At 41.4% G+C, this 23,275-nt stretch overlaps 1 pseudogene; it reads left to right on the plus strand.

The window, feature by feature from the left end:
• The first annotated feature begins 9,657 nt into the window (after positions 1-9,657).
• The window catches only part of LOC108281920, a 23,674-nt pseudogene continuing 10,056 nt past the window's right edge, over positions 9,658-23,275 (plus strand).

The raw sequence follows: 23,275 nt of genomic DNA on the forward strand, positions 1-23,275 counted from the left end.
TACACATAAAATGCACAGACAAAATCTAGAAGCAGGAGAGGCCCTTTACAACTTTATGCACTTTGCATTGTTTGAAATTGTTTATAGAATAGGCCTGCATTCATTTTACAAATAAAATATAGGAAATGCCCCAAAATGCATCTAAAGGATCTGAGGGATGTAAACACATAAGAAAAACAAAAGAGAATAAGATGAAGGTCATGGGAGAAAAAATTCAAGTGTAAGATGGTATAGGGAGATCAGAAAAACTCAGTTTGGGGGAAAATGTAAGCAAAGAAATTAAGTAAAATGGAAATGTGAAAAGAAAAAAACTGGAGAAACTGGGAAAGTTATATAAATGTTGCTCCTATTTAAGTATCGTGACCCCCAAAAAAAAAAAACAGGTCTTTTATTTACTGGTTGTTTTGCTTTTTTAATGTCTGCTAGTTTGTTGCCAAAGCTCTAGATTTTTCTGCAGCTAATTAAGACCCTTGTCTGGAGTTGGACCCTGGAGATAAAGGTCAGAACTGCTGGTGGGGATCTCAGTGTTTTTCACTGCTGTTCTTTGAGCTCCTAAAAGCTTAACTCCTCCATTACCAACCTGAAAAACGGTGCTGCTCCTTTCTGAAACAACACCCTCTCTTTAAATCTTTGCCCATTTAACCCTTCATTAACTCATTGAACCCCTATGACTGAATTTACATGTTTATTTCTTACAGCTTTGGTACCTTCCAGAGATAATGCTGCGTGGGACCATCGTTTCTGCCTCTCCTATGGCTAGTTAACATCAGGACCCTGATCTTCCAAATTGCCACAGCTTTTTCAGGATTAAATACCCTGCGAGGAAGGTGTTAATCAGAGCAACACCTGAAACAATTGTACTCTAGGTACCATCTCAAATCTGGAGGTAAAAGCAGCCTGAACATATCCAGTGGCTCCCAGGCATCAAAAAAAAGGTTATGAAAACTGAACGAGGAAACTAGCGGGAAAGGACCGGCAGGAAATGAGGTAATAAGTCACATAAATCCTAACGTCTACCAATGTCTGTGTTTAAGAAGGAAATGAAAGAAAATAAAGGTGCCACTCTGCACTGTTTAATTTACAGCGGAATATGAAAACATTCTGCTAATGCAATTTTCTGGAGATTTAGTTGCACAATTGGTTATTAAATCCTCCAAAGAAAATGGGAACTAATTGTATGGCTAATTAACATTTTGGCCTAACAATATTATAGCCAAGATCACTTTATTCTTAGCTGGTGAAAAATAATCTGATCCCCTATGGAGGGCCCCTCAAAGGCTGCTTGGGCATATTTACAATTCTCTTATCTTAGTCTCAAAGCTATTTGGCCCTTTTGTTCCAATACAATAGCCCCAATATATCAGACCATCTCTATTTGCATAAAGATACATGGAGTATTCACTTCTTCTCTACTATGTGAATTTTCATTTTCATGAATGGCTTTACACAAAGGTAGAATAGGCAGTTAACTAATATTGTGATTATGTGGGGGGGTGCGGGATTCTCTGAAATCTCTGTCTTTTTTTTTTTTTTGCTGTGTTTTCTTGTTGTTTGAGACAGGATCTTACTCAATTACCCGGGCTGGAGTACCGTGGCAAGATTACAGTTCACTGCTGCCTCAACCTTCCAGGCTCAAGTGATCCTCCCACTTCAGCCTTCCAAGGAGCTGTGACTACAGGCATGTGCTACCACACCCAGCTAGTTTTGGCATTTTTTGTTGAGTCGGAGTTTTGTCATGTTCCCCAAGCTGGTCTCAAATGGGCTCAAGCAATCCACCCACTTTGGCCTGCCAAAGTTCTGGGAATTACAGGTGAGAGCCACTGTACCCAGTCTTCCTGAAATCTCTTTAAAAACTCTGCATCCAGGTTAGAAAACACCTGAAACATCACCACAGAAAAGACATGCTGCTTAAAACAGAATTTTGAGTTAAGAAATTTCCCTTTCTTCAGGTCCCCTTTAAAACCAAAATCTTCCAAGAGGAATGACTTGTAAGTCGCTAGCACTACAGCTTGAATTAATGCATCAGGGATGCCAATTGCCTGAGACCAGGGAAAAAAAACCCTCGCCACCCTGCGCTTCAATACAATATGAGATGGCTGGGCCAGATCCAAATGCCTTCATCAGGATCAGGTGAGAGCAGGCTAGAAGGGTCTCCCAGGACGGCCTCTGCCATATCACTACACACGTCCCTCCTCTGCTTCCTACTGCACCCTCAGCCGCTCACCCATCAAATCTGGCATGCCATGGACTCTAGCCAAAAAATCTCACAAATGCTTCCAGTAATAACATTTGACAATGTCTATGCTTCTAGAATATGATGCCACGGTTCCTAACCTTCTATAGTTATAAACTTTTTTGGTCATCTAAAGAAAGCTATGAACCATATACTAGTTAGGGTAACATTAGCTGTTGTAAGAAACCCACCCGAATTGTACAGTGGCTCAAACAGAATGGAAGTTTATTTCTCACTCATGTAAAGTCCGAAATGAGTGCTTCTGCTCAGCTGGTGGCTCTTCTCTAAGTGGTGATTCAGGAATCCTGGTTCTTTCCCATCTATGAGTCTACCAGTTTTAACACTTTCAAGGTCACCACATTCTTAGGCAGGGAGCCAGCAAAAGGAGAATGGGGGAAAGGCCGGGCCTGGAAGTTTCATACAAAGCCACTCTGGTCTCTTCTATGTATGATGCAGTTTGGGTACATGAAGTTAAAATTTCCCCACATTAGATCCTTCCTTTTCTGAATTGCAATGGCCTGGAAGACCTGAGCACTTAGAGCACCTGAAGTACTGAAATGGAACAAAGGTTTCGGAAACAGAAGAGGAGGGGCAGAACCACACTCTACCGCTCGGGATTTTACCTGGGGTCAATTTTTCTTATATCAGATCACAGGATAAATAATGGAACCCCTATTCTTTCCCAAAGGAGAGGTCAGCCCTGTGTATGTGTGTGTACACATACTCATCTTATTGAATGTTCTCAGATTTATGTGCATATAATATGCATGTTAGTCATGCATAGTAATTGTGTATTTCTCGGCCATGCATATTAATCATGTATATATTGTAGATATTATGTAATATTTACATAGGTGACCATACATGTTATATATAAGAATAAAGATTTACATATCTGATAAATAGATATGTATCGATTTACATCTAATGCTTTATATCTCATGCATAAACAGCTGTATTTGGTAATGACCGTGATGATTCCTCTTTCATGAACTTATTCTCTGCCTGCTTTAGGAGGTACTTCTCTCAGAGGGACAAACTCCATACATTCAAACTTACCACCGTAAATAATGTATCAGAAAATCTTTAGTATAGTAAGTTGACAAGAGCCATAGAAAATGTAGTTAAAGTGACAATTCTACTTAGAATGTTCTGTTTATGCATATACTTTTTTAAAAGAACATTTTGACAAATACACAGGATTATGTCCAAATTACTGGTGTGTCTGCATTCTCAAGCTGTTATTCAAGCAATGGAAGTCAAGTTTTAAACAGTTTAAAGTTTTGTTTAAAAATTTTAACAGGAATTTCTTAAAAGAAGAGAAAAAGAAATTAGAAACAACTGATCAAAAATTCCACCTACTCTGCCCTTGTGTAATTTCTCAAACTCTCTCATTAATTTCCTTGGCCACATTTTTCCCAAAGATAAGTGAGTCCAAAATACCTTCTTGAGAAATTTTGGGGCCTTTAAGTTGATTGGACGGCTGTAACCCTCAAAGGGAAAACCTTGGGAGGTAACATTCTGAATCTGTCCCCTGCTCCACCACCCACTGCCCACCATAGCGAACCGCACAGGCCACCTGTTTCCAGAATAGCAACACTTGCCTCCTATTTGTCATCACAGGTGATAAAAAAATAAGAATGTATACTTTTGAAAAGCAGCCATCTTAGATGTTTTGAGGCGCAAGTGTGTGTATGTGTGTCTATGTGTTATAAATCCAACTAAAAAAACATTTCCCTTCTTACAGAATAACAACAGTTGTGTTGTCTTAGTCTGTTTCATGTTACCATAACGGAATACCTGAAACTGGATCGTTTATAAAGATATATGACTCACCATTCTGCAGGCTGGAAAGTTCAAGATTAGGCAACTCCATCTGGTGAGGGCCTCAGGCTGCTTCAACTCATGGTGAGAAGCATCTGGGGAGCAGGTGTGTGCCAGGAGATCACATGGCAGGAGAGAAAAATGCTGGGTGGAGGTGCTGGGCTCTTTTGAACAACCACCTCTCCCAGAGCTAATAGAGCAAGAACTCACCCCCAAGGGAAGGCATTAATCCATTCATAAGGGTTCTGCCTCATGACCCAAATGCCTCCCAATATAGCCACATTGGGGATCAGATTTCAACAAGGGGCTTGGAGGGGCAAGCATCTAAACCTTAGCAAATGTAGATATATTACTACTTCAAGTACATTACTCAGACATTTTAGCTTCTTTTTTCAAGAATCTTTATATCATATCCACCTCCTTTCATATAAAACAGAAGAACCTAAACAACTTGCTTATTAGGTGCCAGGCGCAGTGCGTCATGCCTGTAATCCCAGCACTTCGGGAGGCCAAGGTGGGTGGATCACATGAGATCAGGAGTGTGAGACCCGTCTGACCAACAAGGCAAAACCCCGTCTCTACTAACAATATAAAAATTAGCCAGGTGTGGTGGTATGCACCTGTAGTCCCAGCTACTCAGGAGGCCGAGGCACGAGAGTCACTTGACCCTAGAAGATGGAGTTTGCAGTGAGCTGAGATCACACCCTTGCACTCCAGCTTGAATGACAGGGTGAGCCTCTGTCTCAAAACAAAGAAACAATTTGCTTATTGATATTATAACCACTATTGAGGTGTTTTTTTTTTCTATTTTACGTTTTCTATTCATTCAAAAATCAATCTTGAAATTCCCAGCATGTAGAATATCAAGTCAGGTGCTTTGGGTTTTGTGTTTTTTTTTTTTTAAGTAATAATGCCTTGTGTCATTTCCCACCTTTAACCTTGTCATAAGTATATCGCCTAATGAGACATTTTATAGATGAGAATTTAATGAAACTTTTAAAAAACACAATTAATTTAGCTGGGTGCGGTGGTTTATACCTGTAATCCCAACACTTTGGGAGGCTGAGGCGGGCAGATCACTTGAGTCCAGGAGTTCAAGACCAGCCTGGCCAACATGGTGAAACCCCATCTCTACTAAAAATACAAAAATAATTAGCTACGTGTGGTGGCGCATACCTATAATCCCAGCTACTCAGGAGGCTGAGGCATGAGAATCACTCAAACCCAGGAGGAAGAGGTCGTGGTGAGCCGAGAACACACCACTACATTGCAGCCTCAGTAACAGAGCAAGATGCTGTCTCAAAAATAAATGAATAAATAATAATAAAATAGTGTGTAATTATTTAAATATTTTTAAGTTATTGTTGTATAGGATTCATAATAAAGAAAATTTTTAAGAAATATTTTACAATAGATAATTTCACATAAAAGTAATTCTCTCCCACTTTATGAATTTTTACTTAATGACTTTCATTTTGCCAAGCTGCCATAGAAGTAAAAGCTACAGGCATTGATATTTAGTAAACAGAAGTGTTTAATTGGTCAATTTCTGCAACAATGTGATTTCTCTATTCTACTGTAGTAAGCGGTGGCTATAACTCACTCTATGTCTAAATAGGCAAGCTATCATGGAGGGGGATAGTAATGGGACCACAGGGTATGCAATCATTAGGTCAAACATTGTTCTGGGTGTGTCTGTGGCCTTGTCTCTGGATGAGATTAACATTTGAATCAGTTGGCCATGCAAAGCAGATGTCGCTCTCCAATATAGTGGGTCTCATTCAATCTACCAAAGGCCTAAACAGAACAAAAAGGTGGAGTAAGAGAACTAACTGTCTCTGCCTGTCTTTGGGCTGAGACATTGATCTGCTCCTGACTTCAGACTGGGACTCTGAGATTGACACCGTCAGTTCTCCTGCATCTCCAGCTGCTGATTGCAAATCTTGGGTCTTCTCGGCCTTCATAGCCATATAACCCAATTCCTTAAATTTCTTTATATATGTAATATATATGTATATATACACATATATGCACACACACACATGCAGGATGGATATACATATACACATATAGGATATATAGAATATATATACTTATATACAAATTATAGATAATATATACACATATAGGCTATATACTATATATATCATAGAGAAATAGAGTCCAATAGAATACAAAGACACACACACACACACACACACACATACACACTTCACACATCCTACTGAGTTCTGTTTCTCTGGAGAAACTTTACTAATACAAGTCATTTTTTGTGTCCTCCAAGTAAAAGCTGGGTGAGTTCATCTTTCCCTTAACCTCTAGGTTAAAGTGATTTAAACCTACATTTTATGGATTGAGGAGGTACAAAGCTGACCTCAAGTGCTCCATGAAATTGATAAGCCTGGGTCAAGGAGGGTTTTCTGTGTGTAGGTCACCCACAGCATCTCCTGATGGAGAACGGCTCATGGTTTTCCCCTCGTCTTGCTTAGGCTACGCTGCTTGTGTTGTAATATTCTCCTGGTGAGGACACTGTACCTTTATTTCTTCAAAACTCCACCTGTATACATAAGGCACTGGTATTCATGTGGACAGCTGAAAAAGGGGTCTTCACACCTGTAGGCGTCCTTATTTTCATAAGTCTTTGACCTGACCCCACCAGGAATTTCCCTTGTCCCCACAAGGCACAGTGTTTTAAACCTCTCCTCTTTCTCCTCATTTTCTCTCCTCTCTTCCCCATAGAAACTGTCGCCCTTATGCTTCCCCCAACCCAGATTGACTTTGGAAACCCCACCTTTCTCAATCTCTTTGTCATGCAGAGAAATTCAGCTCGGCTCTCTAGCCCCTTTGCCTAAGTTCAGCTTTGGCCCTGCCTGTGTATCAGACATGTCTCCATAAAAGGGCCTTTCACAAAAAAAATCCATCCTCCTCAACAAGTCCTGCAGACTGTACCCAGCAAGTGAATATTCCTTCTTCACTATGTATTTGTTTGGCGCTCAAAATCTTTTCCTCATTATTATTTTTTGATGAGATCCTTCTGGTACATATCATTAGAGCCTGGATCATTTCAATGGCTTTTTGTTGTAAAACGTGCACATTTCTGCAATTGTTCTTCTAAGGAACCCACACGGAAGACCTTTGTCTCAGTGCAGATGGTGTTCTACACTGCGGTAAGCAAACATGTTGACTGAAACAACACGGTGTTGACTTTTGCTAAGTGAAAAGAGGGATTCCATTTGTGATTTCAGGTCTGATATGCTGTGTATATTGTAGGTACCAAAAAAGCTGGTTAAATGAATAGTTGTAAAAATATGCTGCTGGTAAATAAATTCTGAAGTCTTGGCTGCAATTATCATTTTAGATGGGGTAGATAAAAATGATAGTTCAACATCCAACATTTGCCAAGAAAGATACAGCCTGAGAGACAGTGTTGGCAGCTTGCAATCTAAATAACACCACTACAATAATTAGTTGAGTAAAAGAAAGTTGATTCTGCCGTTTTTTTAAACCTACACAGTATATACTCATATAATGTTTAAACTGGTTTAAACATTGAAGCGATTTATATAAAAGCCCCACAAGAATAACAGGAAGTACATTCAGATGGAAAAGATACAGTCAGCGGGAAATAGGAAGTGCTTGGGGCAATTGTCTTTCTGGTAATCTTCATTATGTTTCTCTGAACAGACATTTATATGGTGAAGGAATATGAAAGTTCCATTTGTTCAAAGCACCTTTCAGGGGTGTTGTTACATAATAGATGCACATCTTGCATGGCTCAAGAAACTACATATGACGCCACGTGTATGCAACCACCGCTATACCATAGTCCAAATCCGGGTTTTGCAATAACAGAATCCAGTGAATTTTTAAAAATTAAGTAGATGTGTCTTTACATTACATTTGCATCCATGAAAACTTGAGTAGCTATACCTGGTAATGTCAAACCTGTGGCCATATTTTGCTGTTGCATCCACCACATCTATTAGGATCGTCTGTATCTTGGCCACTTGACTGTGGGCTTTCTGAAACAGACTGGGTCTCCCTCCACGTATCATGCTTGACAAAGAAAGCATTTTCAAAAATGCTTATTCCAGGAGTGAATGCTATGATCTGATTATTTGCTCTCTGGGGCCTCTCTGAAATGTACAGTCATAATATCAAGTTCCTTCTACCCTTTCTTGAGTCAATTTATCTAACTTCATAATAGCAGCTAGCATTTTCGGCGCCTGTGTAATACACAGGCCCTGTGCTCCGAGGCCTGAATGTATTCTCCTTCAGTCCTCAGCACAATCCTTCAGGGTTGATACTATGATCAGCATTGTGTTCATTCTGCAAAAGGAAAAACTGAAGTTTAAGGAAGCGAAGTGATTGTCTGGAGTCACACAGCTAGAGGGAGGCCCAGCCAAGAATTAAGTCTACATCTGTTGGATTCCAGAGCTAACATCTGATTTTTGTCATTTCACGAAAATTCTGAACCAGAAATGAGCCAAAGAAAAAGCCAAGTGCCCATTAGTAATGGATAAACAGCATCTTGTCTCCGAGGACCTTGGGCCTTATAAAAATGCAGGGAGTTCACCTCTTCCAACTTGTCTGACTCCAGATGGGGCTCTGAGCTCTCTTGCTTGGGTTTCCAAGTGAGGGAATGAGCCGAGGAGGAGACATATTCCCACCCCAGTCTGCATTAAAGGAATGGAAGTGGGCATGACAGCAGAACAGGTAATGCTTCCTTCTGGCTTTAAAATGCCACCTTTCCACTGGGCGCCTTAGCTCACACCTGTAGTCCCAGCACTTTGGGAAGCCGAGGTGGGCAGATCACCTGAGATAGGAGTTCGAGACCAGCCTGGTCAACATGGTGAAACTCTACCTCTACTAAAAACACAAAAATTACCCAGGTGCAGTGGCGGGGCGGGTGCCTGTAGTCCCAGATACTCTGGAAGCTGAAGCGGAAAAATCTCTTAAGCCTGGGAGGCGGAGGTTGCAGTGAGCCAAGATAGTGCCACTGCACTTCAGCCTGGGCAACAAAAGGAGACTCCATCTTAAGAAAAAAAAAAGAAGAAGAAGAAGAAGAAAAAAGAAAAAAAAATGCCATCTTTCTGTTGCAGCGGTCCTGTGGTTATAGACCAGACTCCAGTACAAAACCAAGATTCGATTATGAGATTTCACCTTATCCACAGCCCTGGGGGAGAGAACTATATTAATTAAATTTCACTGTTGCTGAATTCAGTGAGCTCCTTATATGCTTACCAGCAGCATCTACATGAAGAGCACAGGGTCTGTATCCAGCCAAAGTAAGCAACTATTCTGTTATATGATCTAGGGGAGGTCAAAAGGCCCAGGGCCTCCCCCAGGGCCCCATTTAGGCTGCTCCAGGAACTGAACCTTACAAGGCTGCTCCTTCTCACGCCCTCTGGGCTGGGCCAAGCCCCTTCCTCTAAACTCCCACAATATCTTCTGCTAATGAGTATATACCATCACACGGCAGCCATGAAAGAAAAGCAAACGTGTGTTGAAGAAAGACCTCCCTATCCCTTCCAGCTCTATTCCAGCACTCCCGGGGCAGAACATGCTGCTTGTTGAATCTGTGAGCTTGGTCTCCGGGGATGCTTAGAAGCAGGCAGCCATTCATCCGGGGCCTAAGGGGACAGGGGGTGAGGGGGATTTCTGCATTGGGCAGAATGTTGGAAGAGGTGACCTCTAAAATGTGACTCTTCAGTTCTGTGAGTACTGTGCTGAGTCTTTGTGTGGTATAGACTCTTGACAATCTAGACTTCCAGACAAAGGGAAAAATGATGGCTTTCACTCAGGTTTGCTGAGGATGATTTGCAAGTGCCCAAGCATCCCTTTGTCACCTAAATCAGATCATTAACCATGGTTACTCCTTGGTAAGATGAATTTTATTTCTTTGTTGAGTTGCTTATTTATAATCCCATTTTGTTTCACAGAAGCTCTGGGTGACTATAATACAAATTGGACAAAGCAAGAGTGCTGAAAATGCAGACAGACCTTCAAATGCTCCCAAATCCTAGCGCCCAGCGGCTGGCCACAGTGTTTGTATGGAGCAATGGTGACATCCAGTGGTCAATTAAGTTACGCCTGGAGGAGGTTTGTGATATTCCCCTAACCTAGAAATAATTACACCAGAAAAATTATTTTTTGAACAACTCAGTTGTAGGCTCCTCTGAACATCATGAAAAGCCCAAATTTTGTGTCTTCAAATGCGGGATAACACTGGTCTCTGCCTCCCAGCTTGCAGCATTCATGTCTGCAGACACGCTTCGCTCAAGTGTAGAAAAAAGAGCTCTCTACTGCCTCATCTATAAAATGGAGCAGGTAATAAACTACCTGCCAAATTGGAGTCAGCAATGAGTTGCCACGGGAAGCACAGTGTGTGAGGATGGCCATAAATGTGTACAGGAGGAAAATGAGAGAGACGGTGTTCCATAAGTCAAACTGAACAAAGAACGGAAAAGCTGAATGAATGAGCCCAGATGAAGTTTCTCAGAGAACTGTATGAGGGCAAGGCCCAGGGCTTATTTACTTCTTTTTCCCCTCAGCACTTAGCACAATATCTGACACACAGCAAAGGCTCAGATATTTTTTACTTTTTAAATGAATGGATGGATGGATGGATGGATGGATGAATGAATGATGCATTGAAGACTTTCTAGGCATTATACCCCAAAAGATCTGCCAGTTACGGATTTGGTGGGTCTGTCCAGCCTAGTTTTGATGTGGAGATTGCACTTTGAGATCGTATCTAGAGACCAGAAGGAAGGATAAAGTCTCCAAATGATTTAAATGTCTCAGAATAAAGCAGGCTGGAACAACACAAGGTCATTGTTAGGTTAAGCAGTATTAGGAGCTAAATTGGTATAAATCCCATCTCCGTGTAGTTTATACACTGAAAATCTACATGCTGAGTTATCTAATTTGTCAACTGAGTTTGTGGTGTTCGTAGCTGACCCACTAAGCAGTGGCCTGGGAGAATGGAACAGGAGCCTATGACAAGCCACAGTCCGTAAACTCGTGGTTTGACAGCCAGACTTATCTGAGGCTGATCTAAAGAGCCTTTTACCCAGTGCTTTAGATGGTTTTGCATAAGCTATAATTTAGATAGCTTATCTCATTTTAAATAAAATATTCATAACTGACCCCTAAAATGATATTAAAGAAAAATATTTATGAATAATATTTTTCTTTAATATCATTTTAGGGGTCAGTCACATAGAAAAATATCAAATAACAATAAAATATTGTTTAGAGGTTCTTGCTACTAAGTATCTTGATTATACTGATACAATGCTAGCAGACAAAGCAAAATACTTAAAGGTATTATCTAAATAATCTTATACCACTGTCCTCTAGATCCACCTGGGGGGAATAGGTTAAAAGAGTCTTTAAACCACATCAAGAGATATTTTTGCATAACCTGTAAAAAATGGACAAAACGATCATTTCCAATTCATCATCCTATAACCTTGCAAAAAAACGCAGTAAAACATGATATTCTTGGCAAAAGCAATATGTCTGAATTCCAATTATACAAAAACACAGAGAAATCTAAATCAATTTTCTCTTAAAGCTATAATTAATATGAAAGAGCAGAAAGTCTTGTAACAACAGAAATAGATTTGTATTAAGAAGATAATTCTTGGCCATTACCAGAAAATTGTTAATTCATAAAAGAGCACATGTATATAAATAGTTAGTAAAATTATTATACTTTTCTCCCTACGTGCAATATGATAATGTCAATGTTACAGCCAATAATAAATGAAAGAGCGTGAGTGTGAATGTATTTAATGGTTTTGCTGCTGCTTCTGTGCAGATGGGCTGCAGCCTAGATTAGAATAAGGATTTGTAAGAGTCGAGAATTGCTGAAATGATTGATTAGGAGTACAATATAATCTTCCTGCTCTATGGGTTCTCCTATTAGCAAAGTGTCATTTGCCCTCTGATGTGTTACCTAATCCCCACAACTTCCCAAGCTCAGCATCCTTGAACCAAGTCAGTCCTCGGTTCTCACAAGTCATCCCTTTCAAGGCCCAAAAGCACACATTATCAGAGAAAAGAGAAATGTGTAATCTGAGACAAAAGAAAGGGGCTGTCTGCATGCTTAGTTATAGATGCCAGCCGCATCCTGTTATTTGATTTCATTTCATTCCTTATATAACACAGAAAATGTACTCTGCAGTGTATAACTGATTTGAATGGAAGTCCACTAAATTTTCTCTGAGGTTTTTTGAGGATTTCAAGACAACGTTTACAATAATTAGACATATGATGTGATACCTTTTTGCAGCTAAAATCTCTGCATTGTGTTCTCATTGTCATATAGATTCTATTTGCCTTATATGTCATATATATATATGTCATATGGATTCTATTTGCCTTATATGTCATATATATGTCATATGGATTCTATTTGCCTTATATGGCACAGGCCACGGTGCTCTCACCACAATATACTTCTCTCTGGCCATTCCCTCATACACTCTATCTACCCCACACCTCTACCAAAGAACACTCAACATCCTAAAAAAGTAAAATATAAGGGACTCATTCATCTACATTTCCCAGATATCATCATCATTCATTTAGCAAACATCTATTTAACACCTTCTATGTGGTTGACTGTGAGGATAAAACAATGAAGAAAACATTGTTCCTATCCAAAAAGTGCAGAATATGATAAACTTCCATCAGATGTCACAGGGCTGTGTCTTCTTCTTATGAAGGAAATAGGATACACACTGTCTTTCCAATCCCAAGGAGAATGAGGCTGAGGCACAACAGAACAGCACAGGAAATATGGTAGCCAAAGCTTTCTACTGGAGAAGCAGCTTCCTTCTCTGGGCACGATGGCTCATGCTTGTAATCCCACAGTTCCATGAGACCAAGGCAGAAGAACCACTTGAGCCCAGGAGTTCAAGATCAGCCTGGGCAACATAGTGAGACCCTGTCACCATGAAAAGAATTTAAAAATTAGCCAGACACAGTGGCACACACCTGTGTACACACAGCAGCACATACCAGCTACTTGGGAGGCTGAGGCAGGAGGATTACTTGACTGAAACCCTGTCTCTAAAGAGAAAAAAGAAGGGGGGTGGGGAAGAGAAGCTGCTTCCGATTATCAATCACATCCAAACTTGGGCCAATCCACACCTTTTACCCACAAAATAATGAAGGATTGGAGAGAGAAATGGCCTTAGAAGGGCAGAGGGAAATGCAAGGGAGAACTGGGGGTCAGGTAGATCTTTCAAGATCACCAGATAATTGATAACACCAGAAACAAAGCTTATCACCTGACCATAATGAGAAAGATGACCAGGCCCTGGGAGTGTCCTGGTGTGAGCAGATTAAGCTGAGGTGAAACCTTGGAACAAAAAGACTGGCAGAAGAAAGTGATGATTTAAGCTCACCAAGAGAGCATTCAGGTCCTGCGGTAACTGGGGTATGAAGAAAGACCAGCACTTTGGTAGCAAGAAGGGCCTGGAATTTCTGCCCTTTGGCAAAAAGTAGCCATGAGAATTTGCAGATCACACAGATTAGTGGAACAAGGCTAAGTTGACCACTTCTTCAATGAATGTAGGGAAGGGATGACTAGGCTTTAAAAGACATGGAACCTAGCTCTCACTCCTGACCAAGATTTCTTATCAATGTAAAGAAAGAAGGTGGGGAAGAGAGTTCCCCAGTGAATGACACAGCATATCTCATTGTCTCAAAGCTACGATTTATTGAGTCCTTACTAATCCCCATGACCACCCATGCAGTTTTATGATCTCTCATTCTATTATGAAAAGACTCAGCCTCAGATAGACAAAGTAACTTGCTCAATATCCACACAATTAACCACGTGTTGGAACCACGATTCTAAAAGCAGTACATCTAATCACTATGCTGTGCTGCCTCCCTGTTGGAGTTGCTTAGTTGGCCCCAAGTCTCATGGGAATGGGAATGGGAGCTCTACCACACATCACTAGGACAAAGACAAATGCAGTTAAGCTGTTCTCCATGTAAGAGGCCAAGGAATACTGGTCATCCCAGAGATTTCCAGGTTGACTTCACACCAGCTTAGCCTTTAAAACTAAAATAAGCTAGCAAGTGCTAGGAACAAAAAATAAAATAGCTAAAACATCAACACCGATCAAAGAGCAAAGTCAACTATCACACCCATGCATATCTAGTTTATACCACAGAGTAGTCATTGCTAAATAGAAATAACTCCTCTTAAAACCAAAATGCAGGATCAAAATAAATGAAAAACAAAACAGCTATTCTATTTTGGAAGTCAGTTATACAAGTTGGTTACATATGAAGGGGACTCATTTCTCTATAAGTATGACTAGAAGGCATTGGTGGTTATTTTAAGTCTTTGCCATGCTACACAGAGATTGTTTATGCAGGAAGCAGTTGCTGCCAAGGCAGGGACTGGATAAGAAATGTGCATGCCTCAGCAGAGGCAAAGGAGTGTAGGCACCTGTCAACTGAAACTTGGTGTACTGAATAAAAATATTTACGCCACTCCTTTATGAAATGATCCATTTCCAAGGCATCAACTGCTTTATGCAATATCCCATTACACTGACAATATTCCCTTCTGGGTCAACATATAGAGGAAGGTGAAATATGTTCTTATGGATATTGACATGATTGGAACAGATATTTGTAACTAGACCTAAAATGTAGTTTAAGGGGCATAGGATTAAGAGTGCTGCAAGTTGAAACTTTGGATATGTCTATTTCATATTGTGAAAAGGACCTCTGTATGCTTTTTAAAAATATCTTTCATGCCATTAGAAAGATGTGTATGATGTTCTGCAATTTTAGAATAACCTTTTTGCTTTGCTGTTTAGTGATACAGTGAAAAGGCTGCACAGCTGAAAATCTGTCTCTGGGGTGCATCTAGAAGGTTAATATCCCAGTTATCATATAACTTGCATTTATTTAGAAAAACGAGACAAGTCTCTTTTTATCCATTTAGGTCAATAAATGCTATATGTATATATATACATATATATATATATATATATGTTTCACCAGACCTAAGTTTCTCAGCCTCCGCCCTATTGATATATTAGGCTAAATAAATCTTTGCCGTGAGGCAACTGTCCTGTGTGTTGCAGGATTTTTAGCATCATCCCTGGCCTCTACTCACTAGATGCCAGTAATACCATCCCCCAATGTAATGACCAAAAATATCTGCAGACATGGCCAAATGTCCTCTGGGAGCAAAGTCACCCCAGCTGAAAATGATGCCCTACACTATTCTATCAAGATTGAGCCCTGATAGTCTTAAATTGTGGCAAAGAGCTATTTTCTTTACCAGAGGTCAGGGTGTTTCTGGATGAGCTCTCCTTATCTAAGCACCTCAAATGCGCTAACCTGGAGGTTTGACTCTCATAGGGCTAAGAATGATGACCAGGGCCAGGTGTGCACAAAGAGAATTTTCTCCTCTAACATTTAAGTACAGCTTTATTTTTGTTTTGCAATTAACCTCTGCTCCACCGCCTTTAGTACATCTAGTAGTGTTGTCAAGGAGACAACCTCCAACTAGTAGATAACAGGTAGGCCGAGATAATTGGCCCTTGGTTCCTTTCTGCAGCTTCTACTGGCGGGTGCGCACTTGCGCGCGGGTGCGCACACACACACACACACACACACACACACACACACACACACACACAGTGGACCTTGCCGCCTTCATAAATCAGGACTGGCTGCATGATTATTGTATCCAAATGAGAAACTCACAAATTCTAGTCTCCTTTCCTTACCTGGTTTAGAACTTAAGAGACACATTTAATTTGCTTCACCAGATCAAATAAAGAGGAAGTCTGGCAATAGCGATAAACCCCAGAGATCAGCTAAATTATGTCCCAACTTGACATTTATATGAGCACACACCTCTCAATTTCCAGAGGTGATTAGATTAAGGTTATTTTAGCTTGCACTTCACGCACGAACATCCCTAAAGACTCAGGGAAAGGGGTGGATGGTGACTAATACCATTGGTGATTTTATTCAAATGTTTTGTATTGCCAATATGCTGCCTAAAATGTTACTTAGGATGGAGAGCTGCATTTTAACAGAGTGCACGCAAAGCCCTGTATATTTCAGCATTAAGGTTTTCACACATGCTCTCACTCAGAGCCTGAGCAAACCTTTCTGCTGTTGGGATGCATGATCATTGTTTCCTATCTGGGAAGCATCCCACATGGCAACTTCTACCTCCAGAGACTGAAATCATTTTGCTCAGAGGTTTTGACTTAGTTCATTAACTCCAAAACCCTCGGGAGAAGGCTGAGACAGTGCATCGGAATGCAGATCGGACTACGCTGAGTCTCCTGTGTCATGGGAAGGTGGTGAAAAGCACTCCTTTATCTCTACTTTGTGTCGAAAACAAAGAAAACAATAACTTGGGCTTCATGAAAATCAAAATTAGAGCTGAAATGCCCAGTGACCAACAGCAAGCCAAAACCAGCCTCTCTGTCCTGGCATGAGTTAAATCCAACTGATGGCATCCAGGAGGCAATGCATTTATCCTGCCTCAATTCATTCTTAAAAAGAGGGCAAGCACTGTCATACAGTATTTCAGATTTCAGATTTCAGATCCAATAGTCTGAGGAATAGATATAGAATACATCTCGAAATGTACTATCTATTGGCATGGAAAAGTAGCAAATTATTGTTTTGGGTTTTTTTGTTTGTTTGTTTTGAGAAGGAGTCTCATTCTGTCTCCCAGGCTGGTGCGATCTTGGCTCACTGCAGGCTCCACATCCCAGGTTCAAGTAATTCCCCTTCCTCAGCCTCCCAAGTAGCTGGGATTACAGCCATGCGCTACCACACCCAGCTAATTTTTGTATTTTTAATTGAGACAGTGTTTTGCCATGCTGGCCAGGCTGGACTCGAAACCCTGGCCTCAGGTGATCTGCCTGCCTCAGCCTCCCAAAGTGCTGGGATTATAAGCGTGAGCCACTGCACCTGGACAAATTATGATTGTTTTTTAAAATAAATAGTCAAATTCCTCCAATCCAAAAGACATGTTTCAGCCTTCGTTAAAAAAATATATGGGTAGCAATTTAGTGGTATGAATTTTGGAATTACTTTATCTGTAGCTTGTAAAATAAAACTTAAACCCTTTTTTATTGTTTCTTACTTCCCTGCATTCTCCTTTGCTCTTTATGTATTATTTAGTCTATTCCTAATGTGACCATTCATCCTCTATTTAGCAGACCTGTTCCAAATACTCTGTGTTGCTATTGTGGTAGATCCCATCTCAGAACTTGTGTTCAAATTTTATGGTCCAAAAATACCTACAAGCACCTATAAGAACAAAACACAAAATACTTTGGAAAGAGACGTCCCTCATCGTGCCCAAACTCCCAATATCCTATTTCACAGAACTGTCAGTTGCAATGGAAACTCCATAATTCATTTTCCTCCTTTGCCTATATTTACCTTCACCTCAATCCACAAAGGATTTCAGGCAACTTACAAAAGTGTATGCATCATAAGGAATAAAATAGTTGAAGGAATCAGGGCAAAGACAAATGAGAAAAGAAAGTAAAAACCAGAGGTAAAATCAGAATGCAGACAAACATAGTATGGGGCCCCGTCTAGGTACAAGAAGTGACCCCAGGGTGTTCCTTTAAGCTGCCTAGTGGCCAAAGAGATGACAGAAAGACCATCCGTTCTCAGACTGAAAGCAAACTGCTCAAGAGCAGCCTGGTTGGATATCAAGACCTGAAAGTAATCTCTCTGGCGGTGCCTCCTAAGGACGGACCTCCACAGCATCTGAATTCGTTTTTTTCCATCTTTCTAACCTTTATGAAGGCAACGCCTAAGCCCACCCAAGTAAGACGTAGATGGTTCTCATTGTTAAAAATAATCACTAGGGAGGAAAACTTGGAGACGCCATCCAGTGACTCATAGAGGTGCAAACATTTTTCCTTCTCACTCTTGTGTCTTACAGTTTTATTACAGGCTTTTTGGACCCCTTTCTGTAGCATGCTTGCTAACTCTCCCATCATATAGATAAAGGTCTAGCCACCCTAAAAGCCTACTCTTTGAGAGTTGTGCATAACCCTGGAGCACCAGCCCTGACACTCAAGAAGACTTCATATGAATCGGGACCTGTAGTGCCGTGTAAAGACACATTTTGCTCTAAAATACACCCTGCCGATGTCCATGGAAAATTGTGCAAAGTCTAAACTGTTTTACTCATGGCTTCCTATAGTACGTAAAACCTACCTAGAGTAATTTGCCCTCAGTGAAACCCTTTTTGGGGGGAGGGGACATATCATGAAAAAAAGCAGGCAAGTGAGAGTAATAATGAATATTACATGCTCTTCTAACAAATGTCTTCAAAGGAGGGGAGCCTTGCCAGCATTACTGAGTAATGATCTTTGAACACAGCATTAAAGTCATAGCATGAAAGAAGGGAGATAAAATATTTAATGACATCTAATATTCCCAGCTCTTGCAAAAAGCCAAGAACTGGTCACAGTTTATCAGTAGCTGCACATTTTAATATCATTAGACAATAATTTTTTCCAATCAGAGTAATAAAGTTACCAAAACCACAGGGTAGAAGAAAGGAAGGGAAATAAAGCAGGTTATAAACTGCTTGGAAACTCTGTCTTTTCCAATTGACTTTTAATATGAATGTGGAAACTGGGCTCAACAATCAATTGGCTCACTTGGTTCATAGATCGGCCAGAGCCTCAATAAATATTGAGGATGTTTCTATGAAACAACCTTTGACTAAGCATGTTCAGGACAAGTCCTTTAAAAGCCCCCTCACCTCCTGGAACACAAGTGTGGTCCTTTTTGGCTCTAGTGTGTCATTGCCCTCAAATCTTCCAATCTTTCCAATATGAATCAGTTCGAGGAGAGTCACATATCTGGAATTTTGCATCCGGCAAACAGGTGCTTAAAGAGGATGGGGTAGACGTAGATAAATAGGTAGATAGGTCGATAAGGCAAGGAGATTTAGTCTATCACCAGAAGAAAACCAGGCAGGAGCAGTGGGCAAACAGAAACCAGCCTAGGGAAACACAATTTACCGAGATACCAATTTGCCTGCATTCTTGGAATATTGCTCTCCTCCTCTGCTGCACCATCCCCTTGCAAATAGCAAAGTCTTTACTGTTCTTGACGCAGAAATTTGAGAAAATAGAAGCTACTTAAAGTCTACTTAGAGCTACTTTTTTGTAAAAGTCTGAGGTGTTTTGTTTTTTTTTTGTTGTTTTTTTTTAATACAGGGTATATCAATTTTCTAGGACTGCTATAACAAAGTGCCACAGACCGGGTGGCTTAAACAACAGAGATTTACTTTCTCACAGTTTTAGAGGCTGGAAGTCTGAGGTCAAGGTGTCCACAGGGGTGGTTTCTTCTGAAGGCTCTCTCCTTGGCTTGCCAGGTGGCCGCATTCTCACTGTGTGTTCCGTGTTCAACTCTCTGTGTTCTGATGGCGCCTTCTTACAAAGACACCTGAATCTAATGAATTGAACATTGTTACAAAGACACCTGAATCCAATTCAATGAATTGGATTCAGGTGTCTTTGTAACTTACTGATTAGAGCCCAACTGAATGACCTCATGTTGACTTAATTACCTCTTTAAAGGCTCTATCTGCAAAAACAGTCACATTCTAAGGTGCTGTAGGACTTCAAAATATGAATTTGGAGGAGCTCAAAATTCAGCCCACAACACAGAGAAATATATTTTGGGGAATGAAGAGAGAGGCATATAAATCCTGTGGGAAACTCACATTCACATCTGTTTCAGGGAGTGCCTAGGGAGGTGACAAGACCTTGAAGGTGGTGTTCTGGGAGACGCCTGGAAAGGACAGACCTATGATGCCTTCACGTCTTTCGGGATTCCTGGGCCCCAAAACGAGAGCACACAAGGAGCAGAGCCTCCTGATCTGAAGGCTGGGACACTAAGAATTTCTGTGGTCACAGGAACAGGCTGGTGGCCAATGGCCAGATGGTCACCCTTGATGCTCAGGCCAGATCCTCTGCACCATTCAGGGGTAGGACTCCATAGAGAGTCTCAGCAATGACCAATACTGAATTTCTAGACAGCCCTGTGGATAGGGGCTTGGCAAGAGATTCACATTAGTTTAAAGAAAGCATCAAATGTGATACTTCTTGTTGCTTACAGAGTGGATTTATAGCAAGAATTATGTCAAGATGTATATAAAGTTTGGGAAAGAATAAAACAAAACAGAAACCAAGTCCATATTTATACAATAAGCCAACCATCTAAAACTGCACAGAAGCAGGGCAGAGTTTAAGAGGTCTTGGAGTACAAAACAATTTATTTGGACATGAGAGGCAAAAGTGAGCCAGGTCTCTTAATCTATTCCAACAATATGCTAATCTTCTCCATGAATGATAATAATAGTAGTTCTATGTGCTAGGAGCCAACCCCATGCAACCCCCTCAGCACTCTCATTTATTTATTTTTTAGGGGGCAGAACAGAGTCTAGCTCTGTCACTCAGGCTGGAGTGCAATGGCACCATCTTGGCTCACTGCAACCTCCGTCTCCCAGGTTCAAGAGATTCTCCTGCCTCAGCCTCCCTAGTAGCCAGGATTACAGGCACCTACCATCATGCCTGGCTAGTTTTTGTATTTTTAGTAGAAATGGGGTTTCATCATGTTGGCCAGGCTGGTCTCAAACTCCTGAGCTCAGGTGATCTGCCTGCCTCGGCCTCCCAAAGTGCTGGGATTACAGGCGTGAGTCAGTGTGCACCCAGCCTCTCATTTAATTTGAAATTGTTCTCATAACTCTCCTGTGTATCTCAATATTTTAGCATTATTTGTGATCTTAGGTAGTTCCTGTTGACACAGTCCTCCTTAAATGATAAACTTCATGAGAGCAGGATCTCTATTTTCTGCTTCTTTTGGGCTGCTTCACAGTAGCTAGAGAAATTATGCTCAGCTAATTTCAGGTAACAGTCACGACTGAGAATTCTTTCTTTTCTTCCCTCCATGAGCATTAAACAGAACCCGTGTGTCCTTTTGTGTTCCCGAGAAATAATGGGGAGTGAAATCTCCCTGTTTTTCCATTGAGACAGATTAACGGCATTTTCAGAAAATTTTTCTGGCAAGTAGCTAAGTTCTAGAAAGACCACTGGAAGAAAAAAGAGATCTTGCATTGAGAAAGATAAGAGAAACCAGAGGAGAGGCCAATTCCAGAGAAAAAGCACAAGTATATAATTAGTTCAGTTTAGGGTAATATGAGCCCGTGAAAGTCCTCTCCACCCCCACTCCTACCCCATCCCCAGCCAAGTAATGTGCTTTTTCTAAGCCCTGAGTTCTGAACCACTAAGCAAATAAAACAGTAAAGCAAGTATGAAATTAAAGCATCCCCATTGTTTAAAATAAGGTTGATATTATAGAACCCAGTGTATACCTGCAGGCCAGTGGATTCGCTCAGGCTAAGCCCCCGAATTAGACTGCTGCTGGTCCCCGCTACCCTGGGAGGATTGGGTGTCCTTTGCCTCCCATGGTAGGTGCAAGGACTTTCCCATTAAGCCTCCTGAAGGCCAAGAGGAACCAAGAGCACATGCTCTCCAAGAGCAGCTCACCAATCAGGGAGTTTTCTCCTCTCCAAAGTGGAGAGGGAGTACAAAGAGGCTGAAAGAGTTGTACTAATGCACATGACTCCCCATGGAAGTAAAGAACTCCCCATCAGGAGTGAAGAACATGTGTCCTCTCCCAATGAACATGCTGAGTGTAAGGTCCCAAAGGCAAGTCAGTGGAGCCATGCCACAGGTGGACATAGAGGATGCTGAGGCAGTGTTCGGGAGCGAGGTCTGGGCTGGGACATGCCTGGATATTGGCAGTGGACACATAGTGTGGAAACCGAGAACTGAGATGCCCTTCCTCAGAGAGGGGATGTAGATATGTGGAAGTGGGGAGTAGGAATATAGCTCTGAGGAAGATGAGCATTCAGGGGTAGAGAAGACAAAGAAGAAAGGAAGAACGGAGCATCCAAGAGCTAGTACAGCAAGGGCAGAATGGTGTTATGAGAGCCAAGAAAGAGAGGGAAGGAAAGAGTGAGCAATAATGACCAAGGACAGGGATTGGGGGTGGGTGGGGAGTTGAGCAGCCTGGAGAGCGCTTCTACCCACTTCGGAAGAGTAGTTTTGAGATAAAACCTAATTGTTACAGGTTGAGAAATGAATAGAAGTTGAGGAAAACCTATTCCCCGCCCTCAAGGAGAGGAGAGCTTGGTGGCAGCTACCAGTGATTAAACAGGCAATTACAGAAGGCATGGTCTTTGACTTGGATCCATGAATGTGTCCCCAAAAGGTTCAAAACAATCACGAACCAAACACATGTGCCTCATTTGTATGTGCATTAATCTGGGGAGAGATGTATTAGCTTATACAAAATCCAATTGCCTAACATGAGGAAACAAGAAAACAGACTACTAAATAGAGACAGGTAGGGATCCTAAGCCCCCAGAAAAGGCAAGTTTATAAAGTCCTAGGTCATGGCAGCCAAGCAGGGTAGGAAAAGAACTGAATCCTGGAAGTCAATTACATTAGTCCGTTTTCACACTGCTGTAAAGAACTTTCCTGAGACTGGGTAATTTATGAAGGAAGGAGGTCTAATTGACTTACAGTTTTGCATGGCTGGGGAAGCCTCAGGAAACTTAACAATCATGGTGGAAGGGGCAGCAGGCACCTTCTTCACAAGGCAGCGGGAGAGGGAAGTGCAAAGGAGGAACTTCCAAACACCTATAAAACCATCAGATCTCTTGAGAACTCACTCACTATCAGGAGAACAGCATGGGGGAAACCAACACCATGACCCAGTTACCTGCCTCCCTGGACATGTAGAGATTACAGGTCCCCCCTGTGACACATGCGAGTTACAATTCAAGATGAGATTTGGGTGGGGGCACAGAGTAAATCCATATTTAAAACTCTTCCAGAGGTGTTTCACTCATTGATACCTGGGAGGCACTTGAGGGGTCAGGTGAGGAGGTCTTGGTAAAAGAATAGGAGAAACTGGCCGGGCGCGGTGGCTCACGCCTGTAATCCCAGCACTTTGGGAGGCCGAGGTGGGTGGATCATGAGGTCAAGAGATCGAGACCAACCTGGTCAACACGGTGAAACCCCGTCTCTACTAAAAATACAAAAAATTAGCTGGGCATGGTGGCGCGTGCCTGTAATCCCAGCTACTCAGGGGGCTGAG

This window comes from Cebus imitator, unplaced genomic scaffold (assembly GCF_001604975.1).
Source record: "Cebus imitator isolate Cc_AM_T3 unplaced genomic scaffold, Cebus_imitator-1.0 Scaffold12, whole genome shotgun sequence".
In the NCBI taxonomy this organism is placed as follows: domain Eukaryota; kingdom Metazoa; phylum Chordata; class Mammalia; order Primates; family Cebidae; genus Cebus; species Cebus imitator.